This window comes from Marmota marmota, unplaced genomic scaffold, assembly GCF_001458135.2.
Source record: "Marmota marmota marmota unplaced genomic scaffold, marMar, whole genome shotgun sequence".
NCBI lineage: Eukaryota > Metazoa > Chordata > Mammalia > Rodentia > Sciuridae > Marmota > Marmota marmota.
In genome coordinates this window covers 13836169-13855399 of record NW_025999990.1, presented here as the reverse complement: position 1 = coordinate 13855399, position 19231 = coordinate 13836169, and positions in this window count along the sequence as shown.

Below are 19231 nucleotides of genomic sequence, written 5' to 3'. Positions count from 1 at the left end.
GGCTCTGGGAACCTTCACATGTCAAATCCTTTATCTGGAATCTGAACTGGTAGGTTGGGACAGAGGTGTCACAAGAGGCACAATGTTCGTGCATTACAAAGGAAGCATTAAATCTGCTTATTCCAGGATGAAGAAAGAACTGGACTATCTGAACAGAGGGAATAATGGACCCTCTATACATTTGCACCTTTCTAACAATTTCTCAGCTTGCTCCACATGCTATTCAGTAGTCAAGCTGCCAAACAGACTTTCGGTCCTTCCAAAGATGGTCTCATTCCTTGAAGTTTCAGTGTTTATAATTTGGCTGATTGGAGAACTTGGCTGAGTAAAGCATCATCAGAGATGATTTCTCTTGTTGCAAATTGAAAAGCCTTCAGTACATAGCACAAATGATCCATTAGCAGCCATTGTCTAGAGTTCAGGAAAACACCTTCTGCAGCATTGTGCAGTAATGCGTGTGGCTTTTTCTTTCTCTTTCTTCTCCTTATACGAGGAAAGCACGCCTCCCAACATATAGAATGACTTGTTTTTCAGTATGTGAGCACTTTATGTATGATTAACTGAAGTTGAAGGAAACTGTCACTCTTCAAAATTCCTCAAAAAACTTTGGGGGAAAAAATGGTAGGAACAAGTTTCAAAGAGACTGGAAAAAAAACTGCCAAACTTCTGAGTTTATCAGTAAAATGTAAATCAGATAAAAGCACAAGGAGAAAAAGAATAAGTATTTATTGTAAAATATTTTCAGATGGGCAAGATAGTCTTCCAGCTTTGCAATGCTTTTGTAAAAACAGAACAAAATAATACGTTTTTAAAAACAGTAAGCCAAAACAACTTTGAAAAAGAAAAAAAAAACTAGAGAAACATCACTATCTGATTTTAAGATATTATAATGTCATAGTAATTGAGCCAGCATACCAACTGGTGCAAAGACAGACAAATACTTTGAGGTAACAGTATAAAGAATCCCAAATAGACCCATGTATATATGATATATAGACAACTGATTTTCAACATAGATGCAAAAGCAAGCACCAGTAATCCTAGAGAAAGGATTGTCTTTCTAACACATGGTTCCAGAACAAATGGATTTCCAGAAACAAAAGAGCCAAAAATAAAAAAAATTAAAACTTGTTTTGATCAATGCCTAGTACTAATATAAAAATTAATTCAAAGGAGATCATAGACCTAAATACCATAAAAACCTTTAAAAGAAAAAAATAGGAAGAAATCTCTGTGGCCTTGAATTAAGCAAAGATATCTTATACTCAATGCTAAAATCATGATCCAATTGAAAAATTAGATTTCATTAAAATTAAAAACTTCTTCATAAATCAACATTAAAGACATGAAAAGACATATCACAGGGTGGGAGAAAATATTTGTAAACCATGTATCTGTTAAAGGATTGAAATCCAAAATATCTAAGAAATACTCAAAACTCAAGAAAATCAACATTTTTTTGTTGTTGTTAATGAAAGAAATGTGTGCTGACTCCATTCAAAGACATAAGGATGGCAAATATGCACACAAAAAGATACTTGACATCATGTATCATTAAGAATAGCAAATTAAGGGCTGGGGTTGTGGCTCAGTGGTAGAGGGCTTGCCTAGCACGTGTGAGGCACTGGGTTTGATCCTCAGAACCACGTGTAAATAAATTAAATAAGGTATTGTGTCCATGTATAACTAATTTTTTTTAAAAAAGAATTGCAAAGTAAAATCACAATGAAATACCTCTACACATATTTTCACGGTGGAGGGTTTTTAATCTGCCCATCTTCAGGGTTGATGAGAATGGAGGTAACTAGAACTCTCAAACACTGTTGGTGGGAACATAAAATTCCACAACAATTATGAAAACAGTTTGACCATTTCTTAAAAAGCTAAACACACACATACCATACGATTCATCTATTCCATTCCCAGGCATTTCTGTGAGAGATGTGAAAGGTGATGTCCACACAAAGACTTATACATAACTGTTCACAGCAATGTTATTTGTAATAGCTTAAAAATCTGTAAACAACCCAGTGTTCACCAACAGATGAATGAATAAACAAAGATATAAAAGATAGCCATGCAATAGAATACTACATGGCAATACAAAGGAATGAGCCAAGCAACACCATGGATATCAGGTAGTTATGCTTAGTGAAAGAAGGCAGCCAAAAAAAATACGTAATTTTGATTCCAGTTACATATAGTTCTGGTAAATGCAAACGATTCTACAGTGAATGGCTGCTTAGGGAGGGGTTGAACAAGGAAAGGCAAAAGGGGTGCAGAGTTATGGATGATATGCTGATTATCTTGAAAATGGTGACGGTTGTCAGGGTACATACATATGTCCAAACATCAGAACATGGACTTTAAGACTATTGTGTGTCAGTCATATCTCATCAAAGCTGCTAAAGCTATAACAGAAAGCAGTATAGGATGAAGTTGGAAGTTGCTGATTTGGGGACTGAGCATTATGGGAATTCTAACAGGATTAATGAACAGCACGGCATAGGGACAGTTTCCCAGAAGATGTGAGATCTGGCCCAAACCTGAATGAACAAGAAGACATCTTAGTGCAGATTGGTTCTTCAGTAGATTTTGTGTATGTACCGTATGCAGAGCTGCATGCCGGCTCTTGTCCCAAGGAGCCTGCTCTTTAAGGGAGCAGGCAGAAACACAAATGGAGCCCTTTAAGATAATTTGGAATAAAAGCTGAGAAGGGGTTTACACAAAATGTTCCAGAAGTACAGAGAAAGGTCAGCCTTACCTGGAGGGCTTTACAAAAGACACCATCCAAGGGAAGTCTCAGAGGATGAGAATGAGTTAGTCAGAGGAAGCAAGGCAGGGCCAATGTTCCAAGAGGAGACTTCTTGGAAAAGTTGTGAAGGTGTCCACAGTATTGTGTGCCCTCACATCCATCAGTGTTGACAGATAACAAAGCAATGTGAAGAGTAACACTTAAGCACTCATCCACTCAGTTTGCCAATAAAAAAATTATTAAATGATTTCTATGGACCAGACTCTATGGATTAGGCAATAGGTGAGGCTTCTAATGGAATGACACTTCCACAGTGCATAGGGAATCCTCCTAGAGAGCTCCCTGGAGAGGCTCCAATTGGTCACCTCTGCACTGTGGACCAGATTCTCAAGAACCACCAATGCGTCCTTGGGTGCATAGGCTTGATTCCTGAAGCAAATGGGAGCCACAGAGAGTTTTAAACAGAACAGCATGTCCAGCTTCCTATTTTTAAGAGGGATAGGGACAAAACTTATTAGCTCACTGTTACAAGAATCAAGACTGGAAACAGGGGAGTAACAAACACATCTGAGGACAAAGACATGACGGATCCAATGAGAGGCAGGCTGGCTTGGAGGCAGCCAGGAGGCAGCTGGCTACACTAGTTAGTCTGTGTCTCACCAGAAAGGTGAGGCCTAGAGATGGGCGTGTGCTCAGAGGATCTGAATCCGGGAAGGACTAAAACTGAAGAGACAAAGTCCTTCTCTTGTATCTGTTAGACATGGAGGCACTTACCTGGTTTTGCCTCAGGCACCCCTTGTCCTGGATATATTACCCATTCTCTTTGACTATTCTTGCATGATCATACCCAACATGCTGTAGAGCCCAAGCAGGTGCCAATGTGAGACAGCAGAGCTAACTTTACCAAATCAAGCAATGGCAAATTCAGGAGGTGTTTTACCCCTTCTCCTCAATTTACAACACCACTGCTTCCAAAACATATAGTACCATAGAAACTATTCAAAATCATCTTGAATCCTGGACCTAAAGTTATGAAAATCTAACATTCCTAAACAGCCCTCAATTATCTAGAAAAAAAATCATAGACATTTGTAAATAATGATACTTTATTTGTGCATGAATCTCTCTGGGTATGCAGGAGCATAATATTGTGCAAACTTGAAACCCCAAACATCTAGAATAATGATGATGTCACTTGTCTCAAAGTTCTTAAAATGCCTAGAGTTGTAAACCATCACCTATCCCCCTACCAACCTCAGACCTGAGCTACCAATCAGGACACATATTGTGCCTGTCTCTCCACTGCTGAAGCAGTCCTTGATACATTAATAAGCCAGCCCAGATATCTTGACTGCTAAAATGGACCGAGAAACTTTGTCTGAGAAAAGAAATGATTACAAATCCTCCCCTTGACAACAGGCATTTCAGAGTTTCTCTGTACTTTATCCTCTAATTTCTCTTCTCTGCTGAATGAGCCCCCAAACCTAATCTGCACTGACAGAAACTTAGATCTCAACCAATAAAAGCAGCAGTCATACGTTTAATACTGAAGGTTAGGATGGAACAAAGGACTTCTATTTCACAGAGATGATGTGGAAACTAACAGGAGCCCAAGAAAAAGACAATTATACCACTATCTTCTATTTCCTGTCAAGTACACCTAAGATTTTGGGTAGAAAATGGCTGTTTCAGTTAACAGGGGTGGAGGGGGAACCTCTGAGTTGTTTTCATGGTGTTGGTGGTGGCTCCTCCTCCTCCTGCATCATCACCTCCAATGTTTCTCTTATGTCAGTCAAAACTAACATGGGGCTGTCATCTAATCTATGTGATTCCAGGCACCCTGAGTAAGTTGTATAGCTCCCAAGACCAACCTGAGCACCATGCAAATGTCAATTAGCTTCATTCTCACAGAATTACATTTCTTGAATGTGTGTCCATCTGCTTATTGAGGCTCGTGGTTCTGTACAGTGAAGTAGGAACACCTTATGGGAGACCAACACACTGAGCCACAAACGTCGAGGCTGACTGGTAATGACAGAGCAAGGCTCTGTCAGAGAGTGACTGCCTAAAGTCAAGGAAGTCAAGGCTTCGGCTAATATTTATGGAGCCCTTTCATCCTGTACTCCAGCACTGATGTATGAATAAGAATTTCATCTTCCTCTTCATTTTCCATAAGTGGAGTCTATTTTTAGCTATAATAATGTTTTCTAACTTATCTTGAATATTTTACAAACAGTGTGTCAAGTTTAAATGAGCTAAAGCATGTCATTTTTTTTTTACATTCGTCTGAAGTCTTTAACCAAATATGCACAATTTATTTCTGAGCTCTGAATTTCACAGAAGAGAATGCTTTTGTATGCTAAAATATCAACTTGGAACTGTTTTGACTAAGGAAGGGGAAATTGTTATACTAATTGAACCCAGAAATCATATGTAGCCATTCTTTTCAATGTATGTTGCTTCTAAACCAAGTAATCTCAGGAACGACTTCGCTAGACTTTCAGTTTATAGATGGGTTCCATGGCCACATCAGAAACAGGGTCTGAAAAATTTCTCAAGTCAGTGCGCCTGTGTTTTTCAGAATTACAGCAGGGTCAGACAGCACTACATCCAGGGAGCAAGTATGCTATTTTGTTCAGTGTGGCTAAGAGGAAACACACAGCACTTTCCTTGTGCTCTTATTCAATTACCAAAGTACATGATCTGAGCCCTGTAGTCCTTAAAAGTGAAGATATTATAAATTTCTAACGACTTCTTCAGTCAGACAGTAAAGGAAACGGCCTTTCATTGTTCCTCACTTATAGTTCATGGATACAACCCAGGCAATTTCGGAAGAAAATGAGAAACTAAAGAACTAAACGCCAAATTACAATTTCCATACTTCGATCTCGATGTGCCACTGCTGGATTGAGCTCTTTAATATTCTGCAGCGCCTGTGACAACCACTTCTCCAAGTGTTGGATATGCAATTTCGATCTCTTTTTCTCTGAGTCTTTGTACCTTTTAGTCTAACAACAAAGAGGAACAAAGATCCTAATTATACCCATAATCATTATTATCTGAAGAAGTTCCCAGTAATTAAATTTTAAAGAAAATTTATTTAATGAGCTTTCTACAGTCACATCCAAGCAATACACATTCAAGTAGATAGTGATTAGTATGAAATAGCACTAATTTGAATGACTTGATAAAAGCTCCTACTTCACTACTATGTTTTTAATAATTGTGTAATTACATAGAGAATTATTCCTGTAAATATCGCTTGTTTTATATAGAATGGAGGACATGAAGATGTGTTCTATCTGGAACAAATTTCCAATATTTTGAAGCTGTATCTTCTTGTGTCAGCTAAAAAGTTAATATGTACGTCTTAATTACACAAACACACACAATCTCTTGCATGGAATATACACCTTTCATTTGCATGAGTTGGGAATAAGTGCCTAGCTTAGTAGAAGCAGAGGTGGAGGGAAAATAAATCTTCTCTGAAGGAGTGCATGGTCATTACCAGTGAATGAAAATGAAAAGCATATTTCGGCGAACATCTCCTAATTATCCCATAAGAGAGGCGCGATAATTGGCATAGACTATATCGATGTTGTCGCGTCTATATCATTTCCAGTGATTCATGGAGCTTTAGAAATGTTATCATGTAATATTGTGCATTTGTTCTTTTAATTTCAGGGCAAAATAAAATGCTGATCTTAAGTACAACTGTTGAAAGATGAACTACAGCTCAAAGCAGACCTCATTCTTGTGAATATTTTTGTTTCAAACCATGTGGCTAACATACCAAAAGATATCATGCATACTTAAATAACGATCATGTGACACAATGAGACAAAGGAGACACATACGGGTCAAGGACTCAGACAGTAGATGGTGTGTTTTTAAACAAATCACTGGCTCTCCCTGGGCCTCAGTTTCTGAATCTGTAAAATGAGACTAGAGATGAAGTTTCTCAGGATATTTCCAGCCTTTGACTGCAAATTTTAATACCACTAGTTCTATGATACATCCCGTTCAATTTTATAAATGGAAACAACTTACTGGGCATGTTCCTTTTTTTTCTAAAATAAAAAATAAAAGGGAATCTTTATTACTTTCAAAAGGAAACATTTGAAGGCAAAGCATCTAACGGGGCCTTAGGTACAAAAATATCTACTCAACATTTTATTCCGCACACCAATGACACAATGTGATGTTAACTTTTTACACAGGCTATAGAAAGAAACAATAAAGTTAAAATGGGAAACCAAATAAGATAGATATCACATAAAGGTTTGATATCATGGGAATAAAATTTAAATGGTTATACTTTCCTGACTCCTACCAAACTCTCCTTCTCACCCTTACACAATTTCATCCTTAGGGAAAAGTGGATGGACCGTAAAGAAAAAGGTTTTTAAAAAACTTTCAAAGTAATAGGAACCCAGCTTCTCACTTGCTGATATCTCACCAGTAAGGAGTCATTGGCCATTCTTGGTGCAATCTTTAACCTGCGAGAGGTATTAGGGGTTTCATGCTCTAGGAGATGAACAAAGAGAAGACAGGTACCTATAAAGGCAGCACCTTGGAACTAGATCCTAGAAGGGAAGTTTGGGAGTCCTGCCCACCTGGCCAGCCTCTGTTGAACTGGAGGGGAATCCTTTTTGACCTTGACCTGTCCCGAGTGATTACACATTGCTACAATTCCTCTTCTCAGGATTAACACTGCTCCCTATTGAAGCCAACATGACTCCATGGAAATATTTATATCTCCTGCAGTCTATGGTTTTCCTAAACTAAAAGGCAGCTGAGGAGACAGAGGTGCTATCACCATTGATCCTGAGAAGTCAGATCATCTGGACGGAGGCTGAGTTATTTACATAATTCACTTAGGCTCTCAGGAATCCAGGAACCAGCCAGTCAAGCAGGAAATAACTCCAGGTGAAACTACAAAGAGCACAAATCCACATTTTTTGAACATTTATCTAAGTTCAGAAGAATTCAGGAACCCACCTTAGGCATTGTCAGCTTGTCTCTATGGCTCTGACAAAACCGTAATTTTTGAAAGGAATTTGGCAGCCATCAGAAGACTGTGAAGACAGGCAGGGTCAAGCCAGCCCCTTAAATCAAAGCCGGCAAAGGACCTAGAGATAAGGAGACCATTACCTCATCCCCCTCAACCAGGGTCCCTGAAAAAGGGATCCAGTTAAATGAAGTCTCCAATGTGATGTGACTTTTTTGTGGAAGATTTTCAGAGGGCATGGAAAATAACATCCTCCAAACAGAGCCAGATAAAAGACAATAATAACAATTCAGAAATTATAGATATTGAGAATTCTGTGGAGGATATCTACCACATAGGTTTTTCTGCTTCTTGAAGTTCATTTTCAAAATGATAGTGGAGGAAAGATATTAACTGCTTTCAACTTAAAATCATGTTTACATTGACTCTAAGTTCTGTAATGCCCCATTGAATAATTGTTATTCTAGTCAGTGTTCTAATCTTCATTTTTAAAGTGTTTTGTGAGTTCTTAAAAATGTGGGGGAAAAAGAACGTATCATGCAAAGGGCAATTCATTTGGATGGGGGACTTTTCTTTAATAAAAACGTTATTCGAGGAGGCTAGATGCGATCCGAATTATCTCCAGGTTTTCCTGTTTAATCTCAACGCTCAAGCAAGCAAATTAAAATAGAAGGATCCTGAACATCAGTTTGATAGCGATTCGTTAGTGATGTTGAGGAGACGCCGCTTTTCCTGGCTGATTTTATTTTCTATGCCCATGATGTGTGAGAAAAGTGCCAGCATGGAAAAAAATAAATAAAAGCTGAAGAAAATGGATTTTGATTAGTAAGGAAATGGGACTGATTGTGAATTTCCAGTTCCTCTCATTCTTCTGGCTCTTCTTTCAAATGCCTTTTCTTTCATGTTTGATGTTGCCTGAGCAGTTAATGTACCCTAATTTGTTGGTTCTGCTTTCAAACTCAAGTATTCACTGCCTCTACCTGTACTTCTCTTTCTTTTATTATTGCACAATCTTTTGATGCTGGGAGTTATTTAGATACGCTTTTTTTTTTTTAAATCAAGTCCCCAAGAGTCCCTGAAAAGACGTCTTTCTTCCAGCTCATCAGGATACCTAATAGCACATTCAGCTTCATTCATTTCAATTCCATAAACATTTACTGAGCCACCTACTATGTGCTGAACAGCTGGGTTTCAACAGCAGGGAACCTGGGATCTCAGGGTAGACACAGTCTCTTCTCAAAGCTGCTTGCTGCAGGATGTCCTCACTTCTGACACCTCGTCTCTCTTAATCCCGCCACGCACTTCATATTTTGGACAAATAACAGCTTAGAACACTAGCAACAGACAGTATTTCACAGGGATACTGGCTGAACGCTGCATGGTGATGTACGCCCAATGACCAGCACTGTACCCTGCCACCGTTTCCATATCCAAATCCAGCAACTCAGTCAGTTGGCACTTAATTAGTTAATAAACAGACCGTTTCATTGAGAGCATACATTAGCATCTAACACCGGCTGGCAGACGAGCCTTCTTGATTGATTAAAATATACATTTAAATATATTCCCTTAATTTATATCAGTTGCAAAGTGAGGCAGTTATCTTTATAACTGAGAGCATTAGCGTAAATTATTTAGTATCTTCATTCTAATTTGCACCATATTATAATATCTATCTTGATCTCAGAACTAAATAAATCATCTGTCCCAAATTATAAGCACTCCGTGAGTCCTGAGATTTTATTTTGCTTTCCCATCTTTGCTTCATGATTTTTCTGAAAGAGACTAAAACTCCAAAGAATAACAGTAGATTTCATAAGTGGAGAAAATAAACTTTAAAAACTGCTGTGATCATTTTCCTAAGATTGAGAAGCTTAGAATCTGATCTATGTTCGTTTAAATATTTTGTCATGAATTGAAAATAAATACAAGTCTGAATTCTCTCAAGATAAGGGTTTTAGGTTTTTTTTTTTTTTTTTTTTTTTACTGTTTTTGTTTGTAATCACTATAGAAAATCTTCTATCACCAATCACTCATGAGAGCAGATTATGTAACTGACTTTGCACTGGGATCCTGCATCAGATGGTTTGGAAGGAAACAAGATTCAATTACAGTCATGTTAGAAAGATGGGACAGATGAGAGGTGAGTTAAAAAAAAGAAAGAAGGAAAGAAATATAGTGTTATTTGTACAAATATATGTAAAGAAAATGCTTTCAAAAATAATTTTGATGATACTAAAATGCATGCTAACTATAGAAAATATAGAAAACAATGGAGAAAAAAAATCCTATGATGTCACCATTCAAAAATAACCTTTATTAATATTTTGGTGTTGAGTTCTCTAGACATAGCTGAACATTTTTTCCCTATATTTGGTTATGCTAAGCTTACGATTTTGATGCTTTTTTTCCACTTAGTGTTATATACATAATTCCATAGTTTTTTTCCAATTTTTTACATATTCTAATTAGTTTTACATGACAGTAGAATGAATTTTGGCCCACCATACATAGATGGAGTGTAACTTCTCATTCTTCTGGTTGTACACGATGTAGGATTATACTCATCATGTAACCCTATATACAAATAGGGTCATAATGCCCATTCATCCCATTATTCCTCCTACTTTCATACCCCCCCTCCCTTCACTCCCCTCTGTCTAATCCAAAGTACCTCTCTTCTTCCGGAGCCCTCCAACCCCATTGTGAATTAGCATCCACATATTAGAGAAAATGTTCAGCCTTTGGTTCTTTGGGATTGGCTTATTTCACTTAGCATGATATTTTCCAGTTTCATCCATTTACCATAATTTCATTCTTTTTTAAAGCTGAGTAATATTCTATTGTGTATATATACCACAGTTTCTTCATCCATTCATCTGTTGAAGGACATCTAGATTGGTTCCAGTCAGAATGTCAATTATCAAGAACACACGCAACAATAAATGTTGGCAAAGATGTAGGGGAAAAGGTACACTCATATACTGTTGGTGGGACTGCAAATAGTTCAAATACTATGGAAAGCTGTATGGAGATTCCTCAGAAAAGTTGGAATGGAACCACCATTTGATCCAGCTATCCCACTCCGAGGTTTATACACAAAGGACTTAAAATCAGCACACTACAGTGATGCAGCCACATCAATGTTTAAGTACATGGTTTTATATATTATTCCGGAAGACTTTTACTGGATGAATATTATTTCCTTATGTGGCTAGAACATAACTTAGGTAATCAATTCTCAGAATTGGGCCTTTTTATTGTTCATTATTCAAGAGTATTTAAATCAATGTCTTAATACTTTAGGTAAGTTTTAGGAAATACCTCTGGCAGATTATACTGGTGTTTACCAATGTGCAGATCTCCTCCACAGTGTAGACAGCTGGATGACAGCACTTCCAAACCCCCTCCACCCCGCTTAAGTAGGGTCATGTGATTCATTTGAGCCAATGGGCTGAATAATTCCTTCTCTCTGTTCTAACAACTGATGAGACTGAGTATTCTAAATGTGCTATCTCATGGATGAGTCTAATCTTCCTGGGTCCCTTGAGTGCCTATTGGAGCAGAGCCCCCAGACAATTTGCATGGGGCTTACAGTGGAAGCAAGAGATAAACTCTTATGTGAAATCGCTGACACTGTAGAATTGTTTATTTCAACAATAAAATTTAGACTAACCTTGCCAATACATACATTGAATTAGTACTTTATATCAGGCAATACATTGAAATCAGGTTTCCTTTTGACATCTGACTGTGATAATTTTAGTTGTAGAATCTCAGTTTTCCCCTATTCTCCATTATAATTGATAGCATTTATCGAAAACTTTTTCTGTGGTAGACATTTTCTAAGTGTAATATTCATGCTCACAACTTATATGTTATATCAAGAAGAAATGCATTCCCTCTTTTAACAAATTATTTAGCAAATAACGGCAAAGCACTGTTGGGTGCCACATAGTTCATAAATTTAGAAAATGCACAAATCCTAAACTACATTGGAGCTCAATAAAAAAGAAGAGACATTTACACTATTGACCACAAAAGTGAATAGAGTGTACAAGGTGTCATATGAGAATCGCCTTCTAAATGCAACAGGAACTTGCAAGAGAGGAATCAGACACTCTAGTGGGTTCCATATTAGATGGCCCCAAGGAGGAAGTCGTTCCTTAAATGAGATGTAGAATTCCATTCTCAGACCAGAGAATAGAAATACTAACACTAGTATAAAGGAGAGCAATTAATTATCATGTTTTGTTCAGATTAGGTGAATTAGATTATAACTTTTTGTTTTGGGGTTTTTTAATAAGAATAAAAGAAAGATTAGAAAATGATCTTGGTAGTAGCCCCAAACAATCATAAAAACAAGCCTTTGGAAAATTTATTTTATGCTTTAGTTATGAAGACATTATAGGAAAAAATTTTGAGTTTAAAAGTGTGATCCAAGCTTTAGGATTTATAACCAAAATCTGGCATGTGAATTTGATGATAAAGGGAGAAAACATAGATGGGATTCCTGAATGCACATTGGAATCTGTTAGGAGCATTACAAAGTCCTGCTGTACTAACCCACCACCAGAAATCCTGGTGCAATTGTCTTAGGCTAGCCTGGGCATTGAGATTCTTTAAAGTTCTCCAGGTGATACCTGCATCCAGAGACGACTCTTGCCTATTTAAGAGGTGATGGGAAAATTTAAGCTGTGATAAAAGTAGGTCCTAACCTAAGGGAATAAGGGGAACAGAGGTGGACAGGCAGAGGAGCCTGTGGACCACGATGGATGAAGGAGAGGATGGAGGTAATGATGACTTTAAGATTGTTGGTCCAAGTGTCAGGAGAAAGAGGTCATTGTAACAAAAATGGAACAATCAGAAGCAAGCACTCTGGGAGGAAAAAAGGCAAGTTGTGCTTGGCTAACTTGGTAGGTAGGTAGGCAGGTAAGCAGATGTGCATAGGGAGACAATACACAATGCTTTGCCATGAGGGCTTCACCTTGATGAAATAAGGTACAGCGTCCAGTCCCCCCACCTCTTGAATGGCAAAGAGCTGTCCTTTAGGAACAAAAGGGTTTCATAATGAACCTTTCTGTCTTGTATCCCAGTGGGTTTTACAACTTCTGCAATGATTCGTGGACCTCAGAGGCTTTGCACAGTAGTACAAGAAGACAGGCTAAGGGCATGTGTGCATTTTTTTTGTTTTTTGACAAAGTGGAGCATAAACAGAAGAACATGGCAGAGGAAAGATGTTTGTCTCCTCTCCTCTGGTAGCCAGGAAGGAGAGAGAGGGGGAAGGAGCAGGGAAGAGAGAGAAAGAAGGGGAGGAGGAGGAGGAGGAGGAGGAGGAGGAGGAGGAGGAGGAGGAGGAAGAGGAATTGACCTTTTCAGATTTGGCTGCCAGGGAATCTGCCAATTTCCCCGGCAGATTAATTGCAGGAGGGAATGTGATTGGAGTATGTGATCAGAAGAGGGGTACCCTCAAACCCACCTATGCCCACACACCTTCTGGAAAGCTTTTATGGATTCTTCAAACTAAAGACTTATTTAGATAAAGGATTGACAAACTATAAAAGATGGGCTAGGTCTGATTAGCATTCTGTTTTGGTAAATAAAGTTTTATTGGAATTCAGCTGTGTTTATTTGCTTGTGTATGACTGCATTTGCATTATAATGGCACCTCTGAGCAGTGGCGACAGACCATATGATGCTGGAAGCCTGAAATATTCACTCTCTGGCCTTTTACAGGAAAGTTTGTTGACCCTTATTCTAGATATTATAAAATCACAGTAAATGTTCACATCTAAAACACAGAGAGAAAAAGAGAAAGCGAACTTTAGGTTGAGGTGGTGAGGCTAAAATGGACCAGTTAGCTGGGGAACATTTAGAAAGGTGAAGAGAATGAAAATTGGCAAAAAAAAAAAAAAAAAAAAGCATGCTATCATTGTATCTAATACAAAAAACAAGGAGTCTCTGGAATCAGAAAGAAGGCCCATAGTGCACTTGACAGCCAAGAGAATTATATATGAAGGAAATTGGCCACGCGCCATGCTTTAGTCAAGCAGAGTGAGCCATTAGAAACACATGCTATCATCCAAACCAATATAAGGGTAAATTGCTCCCAATCCCATAGGAATTTCCCCTGAAAGTCTGAAACTAGCAGTTGGCAGTGAATGAGCTCCTAAAGTAGGTTTTAATAATGGTGGGTGTCTTCACTAATGCAACTAATCGATTCAGATATGAAACACAAGCGCAGTAATGTAATCTAAGTGGTATTTAGTTTTCTAATGTGGCTCTGATTTCTCAGAAGAGAAAAGTATGTATATGATGGTGACCTCTACTAATTTTTCTTCTGCTTTTTTTTCAGTAAAATTTATATTTGGTCACTCTTTCAATGCTTTAAGTTGCCACATAAACGCATTAAAGTACAACATCAGCAATAACAAAAGCAGTGAACACTAACAGTCCACTTATTCAAACTGATGAGCTAGGGTTAAGATTAATTTCAGAGATATTAGATGCCTTGCACATATATGCAGTGTATTAGCCAAGTTTTTGTTGCTGTGACAAAGTACTTGAGAAAGTAAACTTTAAAGAGGAAAGATTTATTTTGGCTCATGGTTTTTATAGGTTTCAGTCCATGGTTACTTAGCTCCAATGTTTCTGGGCCAATGGTGAGACAGAACATCATGGCAGAGAGGCATGGTGAAGGAAAGCTATTTTTCCCCTGGCAGCCAGGAAGGAGAGGGGGCAGGGCACACACAAGGAAGAGTCTAGAGACAAGATAGAGTCTTCCGGGGTGTATCCTCAGTCACCTATTTCCTCCAACTAGGTCCCACCTCCTAAAGTCTCTACCACCTTCCAACAGTGCATTCAACTATGAGCCCAGGAGTGGATTAATTCATTGGTAAGATCACAGCCCTCAAGATCCAATCTCTTCCCCAAAACCCCACCTGTGAACATTGCTGAATTGGGGATGAAGCCTTCAACACAGGAGCCTTTAGGGTAAATTCCAGATTCAGTAAACCCAATCAGATCAAGTTTATCTTAAAAATGAGTCCTAGGAAACAATCCTTTCATAATGAAAGGTCTAGTTAAATTTCCCCTTCAATAATAGTGTTACCAGCATTTATTAGTGGCCTACCATGTATCAGGTATTGGGCATATGTGAGTGCAAGACGGCATTTTGAATCTTATCTTTGCAGATGTGATCCTGCTGTTAATGTGTACTAACTAGAAGAAATTTCTGACAAGGAAATTTCCAATTCAAATCCCATCTGAATTATGAAAAATTCAAAATTGAGAATATCTAAATTCATTGTTTTTCTCTCTAGTCTCAGCCTAAGTTTGAGCAGCCTAAGTTTCTACTTTGGATATTCAAAATGTAGTCCAATTAACATGAAATATCTAATATAAAGATAGCTAGCTCCTTGGACTTCACTGTACTCTGACCTTGATTCTGAATTTATGAAGTAAAATCTTATGTATTAAGCATTCGATACTTTGGTCCAGACCCAATCAGGAGACAAAAACTATATAATAATTTGAATAATAACAAGGCAAAATAGGAAGAATAATTAAAACAATGTTAGACTAACTCTTACAAACTGGTTAATAAGAGTTAAAGAAAACAAGAAAGATCTAAGGAATAACAGATGTCAGGAACAGCAACTATACCTGGAGAGCACAGGGGAAGATTGTTGTTCAGAGACCTACACCTTGCTGACAGCACTCCCCTCTGAAGCCATCAGAGGAGGCACCAAGAAAGTTGGTGGCTCCTAGGGGTCATGTTAAGCAGCAAGAACTGGTATCTGGAACAGCCTCCTTCTATAGGAATCAGGGACTGGAGAAATTGTACCTCGGTGATTAAGGCACACAAGAACAGAAGAGAGAAACCCTTTTTCTTCCAGTGTCCCTTGAATACTGCCAGATGTGACAGTACTTAACACTATGCCAACTGATAGAAGAGAAATGTTGACAGAATTCACACACATAATTACAGAGCAGCAGGCAGATAAGGACATGAGCCACCAGTACACTTGGCTTTCGTGAGCAGGTCTTGAACATGCGGTAGATCTCCATCATTGCTCAAGGGAGAGTCTCACAATTGTCTATTTCCCCATATAATGCCACAGATATCCCAGGATTATAGTAATCATTCATTCAATAGACATCTATTGAGTGCCTTGTTGAGCATAGTTTGTTTTCATAAATTAGGAGCAAATGATAAAAGTGTATAATGTGGCCCATGAAAGACTGTATGGTTTGATAGGAGAGATAAATGGGTAAGCAATCAGATACAAGGAGCTGAGCACTGTCAGCAGTGTGCACAATGTCCGTCAGCCATACAGGAGAGGCTAAGTTGACCACACCGGAGAGGAGAAGGCCGAGAAGGGGCGAGGTCCTGCAGAGAAGGTGACCTCTTATTTGAAACTTGGAAGATGACTGGGCGTTTTTCAGGAAGATAGAAATGAAAAGTCCTTTTTTTCTCAGGGTGCAGTCCAAACAAAAGCTCAAGGTCATAAGGATCAGGGGTCACTGGCTCACTGGCGGAAGGGCCCAAAGCTCCCTGAGGCTGGAGCCTGCCAAGAGAGTTAGGTTTTGATGGAAAACCTAAGACTTGAGTTCAGAGAGTTTCTTTCTCCACTTCCTGCAACATTTTTTTTTTTTTTAAGAAATAGACTGTTTTCATTTGTTATCCTGGGGAGTTGAAGATGATAAGATGAAACAGTTGGATCTGTATTTGCTTAGAAGAATCAGACTGAATGCAAAAGAGAACAAACACTATTTAAAAAGAAGTGACTTGCTCGCTCTCGCTCTCTCTCTTTTAAATTCAAATGTGGCTCTGGAGTACAACCAACATAATATATTGGATGATCAGAACATCTGAGCCACATCGCTGATGAGCTTGCTTTTCACCCAAAGCAAAGGGAAAAAATTACTGATGAATTAAATAAATGACTCATTGAAAATGACTGAGCATGTAACGTTTTGGTAAATGTGGCATGGCGGCTGCGCTGAGCCATATTTCAACTTTGAACCACAGTGGAAGGCAATACAATTCCCTGGTTTTCAACAAATAAAGGCTTAACATGATGTTATGAAGGCTTGAGAAGCTGCCTGGGCAGCAGGCGAGGGAAATCTCCAAAGATTGATTTCCATTGTTGGGGAAGGTTCTATTTTCTTCCTTCCTCAGCTGCAGGGAAAATGTGTGCCCTGAATAGAGAGAGAGTGGCAGGAGGTTCTTGCATCTAGAACCCTTGCTGGACTTGGAAGTCTTGTCCCAAAGCAAATTCTTTTCTAACTCAGGTAGGTGTTTGGCTCTAACGTTCTGCAAGGTTCTAAGGATACAGGCTGGTGAGGGTTCAAGGTTATATACTATATATATAAATGTCTGGGTCTAGCAGTTATTTATATGGTACAGTTTGAAAAATTACTCCTTCCTCGCAAATAAGTCCCCAACTGCCTTAAAGTGCTACTCTATTTCCTGGCATTCTGCCATGTCACATCTTTCTGTGTGGATTTTATAAATACTGATTGATTGAGTTAAGCTATTGCCATCTTCAGAAATTCCCTGAAAAAACATAACAAAATGATAAATATACTTTAAAAAAATTATATATGACAGCGGAATGCATTACTATTCTTACTACACATATAGAGCACAATTTTTCATATCTCTGGTTGTATACAAAGTATATTCACACCAATTCGTGTCTTCATACCTGTACTTTGGATAATAATGATCCTCACATTCCACCATCATTAATAACCCCATACCCCCTTCCCTTCCCCTCCCACCCCTCTGCCATATCTAGAGTTCATCTATTCCTTCCATGCTCCCTCTCCCTACCCCACTATGAATGAGCCTCCTTATATCAAAGAAAACATTTGGCATTTTTGGGGGGGGATTAGCTAACTTCACTTAGCATCATCTTCTCTAACTCCATTTTTTTATCCAATCATCTATTGAAGGGCATCTAGGTTGTTTCCACAATTTAGCTATTGTGAATTGTGATAAATATATTTCTAAGATAGACAGTAAAAATTAACACTTATCAGGCACTTGCTAATTCAGCCCACATCTATATTATTAAAAATAAAATACTTTATTTAATCATAAAGTGAGTTCTTCTAGTAATCCCATTTTTCAGATGAGAATACTAACACAGAAAGACACTATTTATCTAAGATTATACATCCGATAGATGTCAAAGCTGATATTGACAGCAGCCAGGTTTCACTAGTCTAAGATCTTACGTTAGTTCATCACTTTGCCACTGAGACTCTAATTAGGATTATATTGTCAAAAAGTCTTTTTGACTGCTTCCATGAGCCAAGAACTCTCTAAGCATTTTATATACATTTTTTGGTGTTCTCTTCAAATAAATTAGGTGCTCTTTCTAAGAGAGCTAACAATCCTCAGTATTTTATGAAAGAGGAAACTGAGGTACAGAGTTGAAAAAAATGCTCCCACGAAAATTCAGTTATTAAGGACTAAAGCCAGAAATAAGAGCTAAGTTGGCCTGATTCTCAACCCCACAGCTCAAGTAGATTTCTCAAGTCTCCCAGCTACTACTCATTCATTCCAATGCATCAGATGTGTTTTTGCTATATGCATTCTTATTTCTGCAAATTTTAGTGTAATTTCCAGATTTAGAAGTGGTGGAGTAGTTGGAGGAGGGCTGCTAAAGAATTTTCTTGAAGTTGTATTTGCATAACAAGCCCATTGTGTTTGGTGGGACTGATGGTAATGATGGGAGAGGAGTGAAAATCACCACTGAAGCGAGCTCTTGGCGCTGCGTCCAAAACGTTTTCAGAATGCCTTCTTCGTCTGTCTCCTTATCCTTTTTTTTTTTTCTAGCTGAGAGCCGCTTCCCACTTCTTCCATGAGTGATTTTGACCTCTCTACTTCAGGATACTTATTCCTAAGCACTCACAACCTTTACTGGTAAATCCAATGGGAAAACTATGATACATATGAAAAAGAGGAAAAAAGAAAAATAACTGTGAAAGCATCTACTGAGAACAGAAGGGAATGCTCTCTTGTATAGGCCTGAATCTCATGGGTTCTAAAATATCCACTTACTTTTTCAAGGTAACGTCTCTGAAATCGGGATGCTTCCCACAGTCAACTGTGTTTGACGGTCACTATTGCCAACCCTGCAGTCATGACATGACCATCATCATTCATTGATCATTCTTGGGGGAATGTCAGTAATTTTTTTTTAAAGATACCTAGGTTGAGAGAGAGAGAGAGAGAGAGAGAGAGAGAGAGAGAGAGAGAGAATGAGAATTTTAATATTTATTTTAGTTTTCGGCAGACACAACATCTTTGTTGTATGTGGTGCTGAGGATCGAACCCGGGCTGCACGCATGCCAGGCGAGCGCACTACCACTTGAGCCACATCCCCAGCCCGAATGTCAGTAATTTTAATCCCTTGACATTCAACACAGTCAACAAAACGTGGATGGAG